The 12,324-nt window shown below is 41.1% G+C and overlaps 1 long non-coding RNA gene across 1 annotated transcript; it reads left to right on the top strand.

Annotated features, from left to right (window-relative positions):
• The first annotated feature begins 674 nt into the window (after positions 1–674).
• On the top strand, positions 675–12,034 carry LOC121092821. The gene is made up of 5 exons (XR_005829391.1): positions 675–1,433; positions 2,687–2,820; positions 5,411–5,570; positions 7,552–7,622; positions 11,613–12,034. It is a non-coding gene; the product is annotated as an uncharacterized LOC121092821 (long non-coding RNA).
• Positions 12,035–12,324: the final 290 nt, after the last annotated feature.

The raw sequence follows: 12,324 nt of genomic DNA, 5'->3' as shown, positions 1-12,324 counted from the left end.
TAGTACTGATGTAGAGCTTTGACTCTAATGAGTGCTTCCCCCCCTTTTTTTTTTCCTTTCCATCCTGCTCTAAACAAGATGTTGTTTATTACTTGAAACATTATATGTAAGCCCCAAGAATATGTTACATGTGACTGGAGCTTTGGCAGACTCTGTGAAACTGAAGTTTCCAGAAATTTTGCTATGTTTAAAAACCAGAGCAATGTTTTAAGGAAAGATTTCTACTTCCAAATGTGTGGTTGCCTGAACCTTTTACATTTTCAAGTAAGGTTCCTCTGCCAAATAACACACTGTACCTTAACTATAATAAAAAAGCAGAGACTCTGTGTTTATAAAAACATTGCAGGAGCAACTGTGATCATATTACTTGAATTTATTCTATTCATGTGCTCAAATATGCATTTTTATAGTAAGCTCTCTAGTACACCGGTCACTTACAGGAGTAGAAAATGACATGTACAGGCAGAAGGCTGGCATAGCAGAACAAACCAAGCTGGTAAAGTACAGGAATTCAGAGCCAGACCAAAATATGAGGTCAAGGAAGTTGCTCCTATAATAATAGTGGTTATCTGTTTAATGTGTGATCTGGCAGTGATATGATGTTGACCATAAGCAATTACGCATGTTTCTAAACTGGTGGTATATGAGCCCTAAGTAACTGTATGCAAGATAGATAGGCTGTGAGAAATGGGCGCTCACTCTATTCTTGTGGTAGTTCTTGCTTAATGTCAATTAAAATTACAGCTTAGTAATAGATAGAAATTCTCCTTGTGTAAAGGAATGTCTGTATTCACTCTATCTGTTGCCATACACTTAAAATCCTATATTGAAACCAGTTTTATGAAGAAAACTCCTGTCTGAGCTGATAAATGCTGCATAATGTTCTTCTTAACAGACGTGGTTAGACATGCTTTTTCTAACTCTCTGGTTATTATTTGAAACAGCTTTCTTTACAATCAAGTTCTAACATCTGTCCGTGAATGATGCCCTTGTTCTCTATTTTGTCGTGCATGAGCCTAGAAGTGAGCAGTGTCCTCAATGTACGTTTAGCTGCCTGGCATTGACCTTGCAGGAGTTAAAAGCAGGAAGGTCTTCGTGACACCAAACAACCCGAGCACAGATTAGGACCTGGGAGCTGCTATGCTGAGGCCCTGGCTCTGAAACAGTTTTTTTAGGACTTTGGTGAATTCACTGGACTGCATATCTTCTCATTAGCTTTTAATAGACTTGAATCCCGCTGTTCTAACAGTGCCTATGTCTTCCTCTGTAAAATGGGATTGTGATGTTTTCCTGGGCTTAGGAAGATGTGGCTGGAGTGGAAGATGTGTGGTTAGCTGACTGCGGTAGAAACTGTGCTGATGAGCTATGAAGACACCCAGGAAAGCCTCTTCTCCCCAAGAGCAAGCAGTTGTGTACAATTTGGCTCCTTCGCTGTAAGTCCTATGATCACTGCTGCCAGCGCTCAATGGCTTCAATCTCTGCCTTTGCACAGAATGAGCTGTGGTCATCAACCCTCCCTCCCTGCCCCTGAGCACCATCTAGAAATAATCACTTAAAAAGCAGCATATGACTTCTTTAAAACAACTCTCAGTTGAGGCTTAAGCAGATGGCTTCCTAAGGGCTTTTGAAGGCACTTCACACAGCCTGGGCCATTGCAGAGGTGATGACTTTATGTATATTCTTAGCAAACCCAACGCTGATACCTGCAAGGCATCCCAGAGAGAAATAGTATGTCTTTGTTGCTTGAAAGACCGAATTGAACAAAGATTTAATGACCAGAGCACATCAGTTAATCATTGGCCATTTAGGAGCCATATCAGGAATCTTGTGATGGTCCTGAAGCGGTTATGTGGCCACGGACTTTCACATTGCATCAGTGCATGTGCTTTGGCCATAGCTTCTAGACTTCGCAAATGTAACCTTTCATCCTTCTACTTTTCAGAAGCATAAAAAGAAGGGCTGCAAAAATCCATGATTGTGGTGGAGAACTAAATAAGGAAACATAACTGCTTACTGAAACGCCACCCCCTCCAAGAGAAATGTCAGCGACACAATGAGTGCTATTATTCCGCTCCTTTACAACCAGATTGGGGGTTTATGTTAGTCTGTAGGAAAGGGCAGCATCATCCTATCAGTAAACCACACTTCTGATTGGCATTCAGTGCTCCCTTCTTGGGGTAACGCTTCCAGAGGAGCCCCTGTGCTCTCAGGCTGCCCCATGACTTGCTGCTGTGTGTGGGAGGCAGCTGGAGGAGAGGAGCTGCTTTCTTACCCGTTGCTCCAGTGCACCGGCATTGTTATGGCACCTTTCCCTTTGTGCAAGGCAATCGTTCCATTGCCCATAATAAATGACAGCTCTGAGGTATCACAAAATGGTCATGTGCAACAAACTGCTTAGCCCATGTAACAGTCTCTAGTGCTGTGGGTTCCCTGCGTTGAATGAAAGGACATACTCTCTGATAGGGCAGGTTTGTGGGGTTTTTGTTTCACCTTTTTCCTCTATGTGTGTCTTATTTTAAGGGGAAATTGTCCCATTGAGCTTATCTCCTCCCATTCACAGTCATGTGGACCCTCTACTACTTTCTGGTAATGAAATCTGTACTTTGCAAACACTATAGCAATTATCTCCATGGAAAAGTTCTGATAGGAAAAGAATATTATTTTAACCTTCTTTATTATGCTTTAGCAGCTGGAAACAAGGAAAATGGCCAGGATTACTGTGCTACTCATCCCTCTGCAGACCATCAGCGACAACTCCACAGACAAAGCTGGGAACCAACAGTTTCATGCGATAAGTATTTGGATGCATTTTCAAGTAAGGTGAGAAAATAGTGCAGGCTGTGTTAGCTGATGTCCTGCTATTTGGAAATGCTTCTGTTGTTTAAATAAGCACAGTTCAGAAACAAAAAAGTTAATTACATTCCAGGTGACCTTGCAGGTTTTTATTGGCGTGTGGCACTTTTGGGTGTATGAGGAGGTGAAAATATCTTTATATACCAATTTAATTCTAGTGAGCTGAATAGCCACAGAGCAATTTGCTAATGTTGGGAAAGTTTCATTGGGAAGGTATCTTAGTGTCTTGGAATAATCTTCCTAGAAACTAATGGGATTTGCCTTGTATAGTGGAATATCAAGGAAAATATTTCATACATTTTAACTGGAGCCACCTCAGAATTTAGCTGTTTGGAGAAGATATCAATCATCATATAGAGCTGCAAAATATGTGTCGATTTGCTGGTGGGGAAAGCATGTTTCGCTGAGCTGGAACATTTTCTTTAGAACGTGCCTTTTTCAGTGAAAGTTTTGGTCAGAAAGAGTTAAAGTTTTCCCCTTTGATAATATGGAAATAAAACAAGCTTGACAAGACAAACGTTTCACTTCAGTTTTATAATTTTGGTTTTGTATTTATTTTAAATGATATATTAGATGAACCTTCTATATTATTTTAACATCATTCAAATGAGTACTTTTGATGTTTCCCAATCACCATTTTTTTGGAATATCTTTCCTATGAGAAATGTTGAGTTTTCGTTCCTATTCATTATGGTAAACACTTTTCTCACCCGTCTTTGTATTGAACCTATTATCTGCATTTAGCATCTCTAACTCAATAATGCTCATCTGCGTGTGCAAGGTGGTGCTGGGGGCTCTGAGCATGGCTGGGTGCAAGGCGGTGGGTGCAGGCAGGAGCAGGCAGCAGTGAGTGGGTGCAGAGCCAGCTCTGTAGGAAGCCTTGTGGTATCTGTGCTGTCTTGCCTATGAGCTCCGAGTCTTTTCTATGTAAAAAATAGGGTTATTTGCATCTGAAACCTTTTGGTCTTCCTTGGGGAGTGTGGTGTAGGTGATGGTTTAGGAACACCTACCGAAAGCCTCGCCTGGGGGTCCTATTACACAAACGACTAGTTTTCTGCTGGTCTATGGATCTGACTCAGCTCATCTTGTACACAGGAACCCAGAATTTAGGCGAGGAAAGTGGGATCTGTAGGAGGGGGGCAGCAGGTTGTTAAACTCATCCATCTGTCTCGTCTAACCATTTCTCTAGTGTTATGTGAGCCAATGGATAAGGTGCATCATCTTTAAGAAATGTCAAGTGGCAGTTTCTTAAAAATAGCTGTAAGAGTGAATTAATTCCTTATGAGGGAGCAAATAGGTTTTCGCCTCCAAATACCCATTATTTTTGGACTTCAGGTGTTCACGCTACCTCCTGTGGAAAGTATCTTTTGCCAAAGTGGGAGAGAGCTCCAGGAAAATGGATGAAAGTCTCTTGCTTCCTTTGCGTGTGGCAGCAAGGCTGTCAGAGAGGCCGAAAGGATCCAGTTGCCTAACCCTGCAGAGCCTGGTTACCCGTTTGGAGATCCTTTTGAGTTAGTCTAGAGCTTGGCACATCCCCAGTTTGCCTCCCTGGTATCCTGCAGGCTTTCTCCCACTTCAGAAGCTCATCTTCTGCAGGAGCCATGCTATTCCTCCCCTGCAGCCTGTGTGGCAGAAGCTGTTTGCAATCCTCTGTGGGAGTTACTGCTACGTTCCTGGATACGTACAAGTTTTGAAGTAAAAATATGACTCAGAATAGCTCCGCCTTACTCCTATTCCCTAGAAACACGACTTCAACAAGGCTCACTTTGAGGCGTCTGCGAGGTGCTGAGGGTATGAAAGCGTATTGCAGAGCGAGCAAGCTCGTATCATCAAACACAGCAAGCTAGTACAAAAATTTAAGCGGTGTAGTGTGGTGCTGATCTAAAGTGGTCTGAAATACAATAAAAGGTGAATCTTCTTTTAGAATCACAGCAAATTATTTATTTATTTATTTTTCCCTGGGCAGACTTTGAGGACTGCCGTATGTATTTCTGTATTTCTTCCCAATCATTTTGGATGTGACTGAAACTGGCTGTGCTGAGAGTTGGACTCCAACTGAATGAGGGGCTTTTGCTCCAGCCTCTGCCTGGCCTTGGGTTATAGGCGCTTCAGAAAGCAGAAGCGGAGACACAAATGATGCGCTTCATGTCTCAGTCATACCATCCCCATGAATACATCTTGGGATGGGTTTCCATCGCGGTAGGCTGATCTGCAGCCTGGTTCATCCTGGAAGACAGTGTGGGACTGTTTTGGGAAAAAAACAACTTTGCTGGAGAAATAACTGCAGTTGTATTCTTTCCAAGAGTGAAGGGGAAAGTTGGAGAGGGAAGGATGGGGGGAGGCACTGGAAGTGCATCCTGCATTTATTTTTAAGTAGTAATATATCCAAGTCCCTTTGAACCATATTTATTCTCTGGGATGTTTATGTATTCATGCTGAACATGGGATAACAGAGCACATAAAGATATATAATATTGGTGAAGCAGAAAATGACTGCTATAGTACTTTCTACTCTCGGTTCCTTCTCCACTAATGCCCTTACACCTTTCTTTTTCAGGCTTTTTGTAGCATCCTAAACAGAAGGATATTGAAGGGAGCTGATTCTGCTTTGATCCTTATGCTTGTTGTCAAAGCGCTTGGGATTGAAGAGACTGTTGGCTACAATTGACTGTGACAATTAGGAGATGATCAGAGCCCTAGAGTGGAGCACTTAAAGGGTAATTTACATGTCAGTTTGTCGAATAAAAAAAAGATATTCAGCTAAGATTTTTTTTTCCCCCTTAGAGCCTTGTAAACTGCAATTTGTGCTCTAGTAAGAAAAACCTGGCAGAGGAGTTAGGATAGCCATTTCCATTTGAAAAGAGGCAATCATAAGGCCACTGCTGAGCCTATTGTCCACTAAAAATGCTGATTTGCAGTCAGGGAGTGAAAGAGTGGAGCCATCACTAAATAGAACCTCGTGCAAGGTAACTCCCCCTTGGTGGCTTTCTAATGTTGGCTGAAGGTTTTATATACCTTAAATCCTGCATTTACTATCATTATAACATTGCTACTGATCATGAATGTTCTTTATCATAACAAAAAAATGAAGGTATTGAGGGGGAGGTGGGTAGAACAGGAGCTACCACAGCCAGTGGATAGGCTCACGCCAGCTATCTATTGTATCAAATCTTTCTTGTTCTCTTGCCTTTTGTATGCCACCACAATTTTCTTCTTGTCACCCTTTGCACTTTGCCATTCAGGCACCTTCCGTTTTCTTATAGGTTTTCCATACCTATTTACACTTCATTTTAGACACACTCCCAGTAGATTTTTAGCATTTTCCACGTTTAACCTTTTGGGAAAGGAAAAGAGAGAGGGAGGTGACAGTAGCTGTTCAGTTCAGAGTTTGCCTTTCCAAAACAGTGATGTGATTAGGCTGTAATAAAGACCGTACACAGGCGGGTCTGAGAGAGGACTGGAACTAAGGCAGCTGATTATTAAATAAACTTGTTTGTGATAAGTGCTTTTTTTTTATGTGATAGTTCTGATGAACCTAGAGTTGCTGTGACTGTAGTTATATGAACTTATAAAAATACCAAAAAACCCAACACCTCCCTCATTATTCCTCTTGGTGTGAGCTGCAGCATATGCAGTATTTTTTTTTTTTTTAAGTTTAAGGAAGGGGTATTGGTGGATACATATGAGGCTCCAGTGTTTGTATATGCAGATAAGTGTATTTATTTTGAGGCTGCATCATAGGCTTTTCTTCCAGAGATGGCATTGGCTCCTGTTTCACTCTCCTCTCCCCAAAAGAAGGAGCAGTCATGTGTTCCAGTTGGGGAACCAGAATTAAAGACTTTGCTTTGTCACAATTACGACCAAGTAGCCTTTGCTGCCCAGATGCTCATTGCCTAAATACCCCGGGGACTATGTTTTTGGGGAAGTTTTGTGGCTTTCTGTAAAAGCTGAGCATATACAAAACAGCGCTGATTCTGATCCCAGTGGCAGACCCTGGTCAAACACCACTGATTTGAACAGATTTGGGATTTCTGTTGGTGCCAGTAGGATAAGGATCAGGCCCTGTGTGTCCATAGGGTCATCACCAGCGTGCCCTTTTCTTAGTTGTATGTCTTATGTCCTTAGGCTTTTCCTATGTTGAACACCAGACAATGAGGTTTCTCTGTGTTTAAATTTGTACCCAAAACATGTTTTAACCTGGTTTCTATATGTGGTGAAGAAATACCTCAAAATATTTCTAAACTACACAGCTTTATTTTAAGGTTTAATTCAAAGAAAACATTTAAATATGTGGTGGGTTTTTTTTTCTTCTTTAGGAGAATTACTATGTTGTTATTTTCTCTAGGATCCTGTAAACGTGAGATGGTGGCTTTTGCCCTCTTGCTGTTGTACTAAACTTTTTGAACTTCCCAATGGTTGTCTGTGTTTGTATCCAATGTAAAGAACAAACAGGAATAAATAAGATATGAAGAGTAAACAGTATGACAGGGCAAGTCCGGAATGACTTTGGCTTCATATGTGTCTGCAGAACTGAGGCAGTGATAAATCTGTATTAAAAAAAAATCTGGCATAGCAGGAGGTCCTTGACTCCTAGGTAATGGCTAAATGACAAGCAGATGAGCCATCATCATATTGATTTAAGCATTTTGTTCCAGCCAGTCACTATTAACTTTGACTTGTTTTACTTTTTTCTTACAGGTTTACATTTAAAGGACTTGGAGCACTAATTGTACAAAATTCTAGTAACTGCACATTCTCTTGCTGGAAAGGTAATGGATGAATGAATGAATGATTTTGGGTTTCCCTATACTTTAGAATTAACAATGTTTTGAAATGAGCAGGAAGAAGAAAAAAGTTCTAGTCATTGGCAATGCATTTGGAAAAGTCTTCATTTTTGGGGTGTGGGTTAAAGAAAAAATCCTTCCTTAAGACTTTTGGAATGTAGAGATTGATTAGAATTTAACAGAGATGTGCTTTTTTAATGAATCATCAAATCTACTGTTCCCATTGCTAAATATAATTTTTAAATTAATGTACGTATTGATCATAATGCCAGCAAGCGTATTACAATGTCCCTAGAATTGCCTTTCTTGCTCAAAAATACATAAAAGAGCAAAAGTCTAGTATTCACAGTAAAAAAATACTTCCTTATGCAACCTGGGGTTATATAGATTTAGATCTAATTTAGGATTTAAGTTCATGAGAATAAATCATACCAGTGTAACCGCTTTTTATATGTGAGAAATTATATTCACAGTAAGGCATTGTACAACTTGACTTCTATAGGTTTGAAATAGTTAAAGATCATGACAAATTATGTGTAGTGAAATACTATGACCCCATTCAGTACCTATCTTCTCATTCAGTCTGAAATATATTCCTTTATTGCTTTGTGAATTAATAATATGATGTTGGACAACTACAGATGACTTCTTGTTAATTAGAATTTCAGATGCGTGCTATGATGCATCAGAACTTCCTCTATTTTCTGCTAATAGGACACACAGAGTGAATAGCAAAATGTTTTTCAAGAGCAGGAAGGGAAAATGATCTCCTGATCTAAATAAGATGTTGCCTTGAGGAAAGGCACCTAACTTCTTAATGCCTGACTTTCAGTGAAATCTTTCAAAATTGTGGCACTTCTCACAACTGGGTGTTTGAGCAAGTGTTGAACTAGAGACCCGTGATGTGAAAAAGTCATCTGGTCTCTGTGGTGGTAGAGAATATACTGAGTGTATGGCTTAGTTACATAAATTTGTAGTCTTTATTAATTGGACTTTTTACTTAACCAGACCAGACCTTCAAGTGATAAAAGATAAATATAGCTCTGCCATTAACTATGAGGCAGCTGGAGCTCCACAAAATGTATTTTTATCTGATACCAGAGAGGGTAAGAATACCCTTTGAATGCATTTCTGATAGTAAGACTGCTCTAGAGGACCACGCTGCTCTGGGCGTCTCATCTTAAGTGAATTTGAAAATTTACCAGGTGTTCCTCTACATCTCCCAGCTCACATATAGTCTTGAAAAATCTTGCCCTAGGCATAATATCAGTGGTCTATTTCAGGTTTCTCTGTGCCTCAACTCCTTTTAAAACTAAAACTGAGAATTAAGCCTTGGCTGATCTTGTCTCCTTTTTATTTCGGGCTGGGTCTTATGTGGAGTTTGGACTGAAAGCAGAGTCACATAAGAGTCTATTCCAATGGACCTTTCAAAAACAGGGACACCCCCACCCCAACACATCCTGGTGCAGATTGTTTTTCCAGATTCCCTCCCAAAATGCAGAGCTAGAGCCAAATTTACTGCCAATGTAAATGCAATTTGTTCTATTGAGGCAGAAGAGCTGAGCTCCTTTCTGCCCATTGAGCATGTAGATGCATTTTGCTTTTTGAAGGCAAGTCCCAGCTGAAGCTGAACCGTGAACCTTGTAAGATTTTGCTTTCTTATATGAAAGTGCCTTTACAGTAAATTCACTAAGTTGGCTCTGATATCAAACAGACTCCTATCCTCGAAGGCCTGTGCCATGGTCATGCATGCCCTAGCTCGGTAGAGCCCTTGGAGGCTCTGCCCGTGTAAGGACAGACCTTACCACTAAGTTCATTACAACTCAGTAAGCGATGTTGAGGTACCCAGGTCGTTCCTGTGGCTGTTGAGGGGCTGCCTGGCACGTTAGCACACATTGACTGATGCAGTGGCAGGGGTGGCCCGTTTGGAGGTACCCGAGCAAAGTCCCCTCTCCTCTGCCATAACTGCAGTGGAGCTGCTAACTCACTGCAGTGACGGCGACAGCAGAGTCAGGCTGAAAGGGGAAGAATCCTTTGTATTTCCCTTCAGAATGCTGAGGCCCCAATAAAAAAAAGGTGTAAGTAATATTAGACAAAATAGAGATCTGAGCATACATATTAATTCATTATTTCATTCAGGTTTTAACAGTTAGCAATGTTAATTACATGAATATTAAACTACAGTGTTAAAGTGACTCTTAGGTGAAGGACAATAGAGAGACAAAACATTTAATTCTGGCAAAGTGGTAAGGCATCAGAGTTGTTTTCCTTACTGCCAAGATAACGCAATCAAGACAGTTTAAACCTCCTTAGCCCCTAGTGTGAGGGCTTGCCTGCCTCTCATCCATATGGTCTCTTTTCTCTAGTGTACAAGGTGCAGGACAGGTGGTGCAGAAGGAACCTTCTCATCCAAAGAAGGATGGGACGACAGCTAGTGTATTACTCTGAGCAGGGAGGTAGCTGGTTCCAAAGCTGCACGAGTGAAGGTGAGAGTGTTACTCCACATGTTATTCTGTGTTACCACAACCTGCACGCTGTCCTATCCTGACCTGAGGCAGTGTTGGTATCCACCACCTCATGCCTCACTCTGTGGTGCTAACGCTGGCTCTGTGTGTGACTGGAAGGGTAACCTGTGTTACCCTCCTCTCAGAGTCTCGCTTAGGTGACATCAGTGGCACAACGCTGATTTCTATCTGTTGGAAATTGTGGTAATTTTATAGCAACTGGACTGTCTGTTCCTTTCCCAAGTAAAAGAAAAGATGGTAAATGAAAGGTCTTCCAAAGCACAACTATATTTATTGTTGGCTAACAAAAGGAAATGACACTTTTTGTTCTTATCTGAGAAATAAATGGAAATTCCTTACTCTGTACTAGAAAGGAAAACCACGGAAACAATTCAAAATTTCAGTTTGCTTTCTTAAATATGGTTACTATGATTTTTAGCCTGGTGGTATTTCATGAGAATAATCTCTTAGAAACTTTATTATGGAGCATACACACCTGGGCGTTTAACATGCTATGTTCTTCCTTTTGCTGTTGGACTAGGTGTTCTTAAAGATCCTTTCCAACCTAGATGATTTTGTATACAAACACAGGGCAGAATAGCATGGCAGAGGGTTGAAGCTAACTCTGGAGGAAGCCACGACTCAGCATACCTCTCACCAAACTTGACATGTCAGTGCTCCATGACACTAGGAAGCATCACTTGCTGGTCTTTGCTTTGCCTTTATGCTAAATTCTTAGCTAAAGGGGGATATGTCCAGAAGAGACAAGTTTGAAGAACAAGGCTGCATTATTATGATGGTTATATTGTACTTGCCATCACAGATGGTTGTTCAAGGTAGGTTAAGGTGTAACTGCAAAAGATGTAGGGCTGTTTTCCGACCCACCTGTCAGTAAAGCAGGTGATTCCTGAGCATCTGTTTTCCCCAGGCTTGTGCAGGAGGTCTGCATGAGAGAGGCGCTTCCTGACAGAGATGGTTCTGTAACACACTCACAGTGTGCATAGTAAACATGACCTTAATCATGCCTGCAGAGAAACAATTTCCTTTGACCAGCACTTTGGCTTGGTTGTATATACAATTAACAAATTAGAGCATGCACTTGGAAATAAAGCAGAAGACAGACTTAAAAAAAAATAATATTGTACTTACTGAGCCATAGTCTCTAGTTATGTATGCGGTTGTAACTCCGTTCAAGCAAGTGGCATTGCTCTGCATGGAGCAGGGACCCGCACCTGAGCTCCAAGCTCTTTGGTATCATTGCAGGGCATGAGGTGGCACAGCATGGTGCAAAGTGGCCACAGCGTAAATGTGAATCGGATCTTTCTCTAGCAACGTGCAAAGAGAGAAATTGTTAAAAGTTAATGGTTTGAGCACCTCAGCTTATGAAATACACACACAAACATCTCATGATGTCTGTAGCGTGACTTCATTTAGCTAACTCCACTTTCATTTGATCCACGATGCCACACAGGCTCTAGGATTGCCAAGAGAAAACCATGGGCTTCTGGCTGGACATGTACCAGAAAGAGGGCTGAGAGACCCCCAGAATCAGGTACTGTCGGTGACAATCCAGCTGCCGGGTCTCTGTGCGGCCCTCTGTCAGACAGATGTGACCCCATGTACAGTCGTGGAACCTACTGTATGCTAACCCCACGGTGTTGTAAATCCCAAGCGTGTCAGAAGAAAGCTGAAGTCTCAAGTTTGCGGCACTTTAAGTCTGAGACTGATGAGAAAATTAGCTTTGACATTCTGAATTCATGCTGAAAAGTGTAAGGGAAAATGGTATGATTATTATTAATAATCAGTAGCAGAAGTCAAATGTCTGAAGGACTATTTGAACTGTAACGATACCCTCTCAAAAGTTTGAAATGAACTCTTCATAAAAGTTTAAAACTTGGGATATTAGTTCATGTGCATTTCTTTAATGTCTGATTAGCAGAAAGTGTAGAACAGATGTTTTCCCCCTTTCTTCAGAGATAGCTAACTTTTGCCTCTTCCTTTAAAATGTAAAATATGCACCACAGTTTGGAAAACATTCACAAAAGATTACTTCATACTGTGAATTGGAGCTGCCTTCCAGAGGAATACATTATAGTCTGGTCAGATGCAACTGCCTGCAACTACCACTGCCTTTTAAAAAAAGTTTTGCCATCTCGATAAACTTTCATTAACAACTCAGCATA

This window comes from Falco naumanni, chromosome 8 (genome assembly GCF_017639655.2).
Source record: "Falco naumanni isolate bFalNau1 chromosome 8, bFalNau1.pat, whole genome shotgun sequence".
In the NCBI taxonomy this organism is placed as follows: Eukaryota; Metazoa; Chordata; class Aves; order Falconiformes; family Falconidae; genus Falco; species Falco naumanni.
Note: the sequence above shows the minus strand (reverse complement) of the source record. Positions and strands in the feature narration are given on the sequence as shown.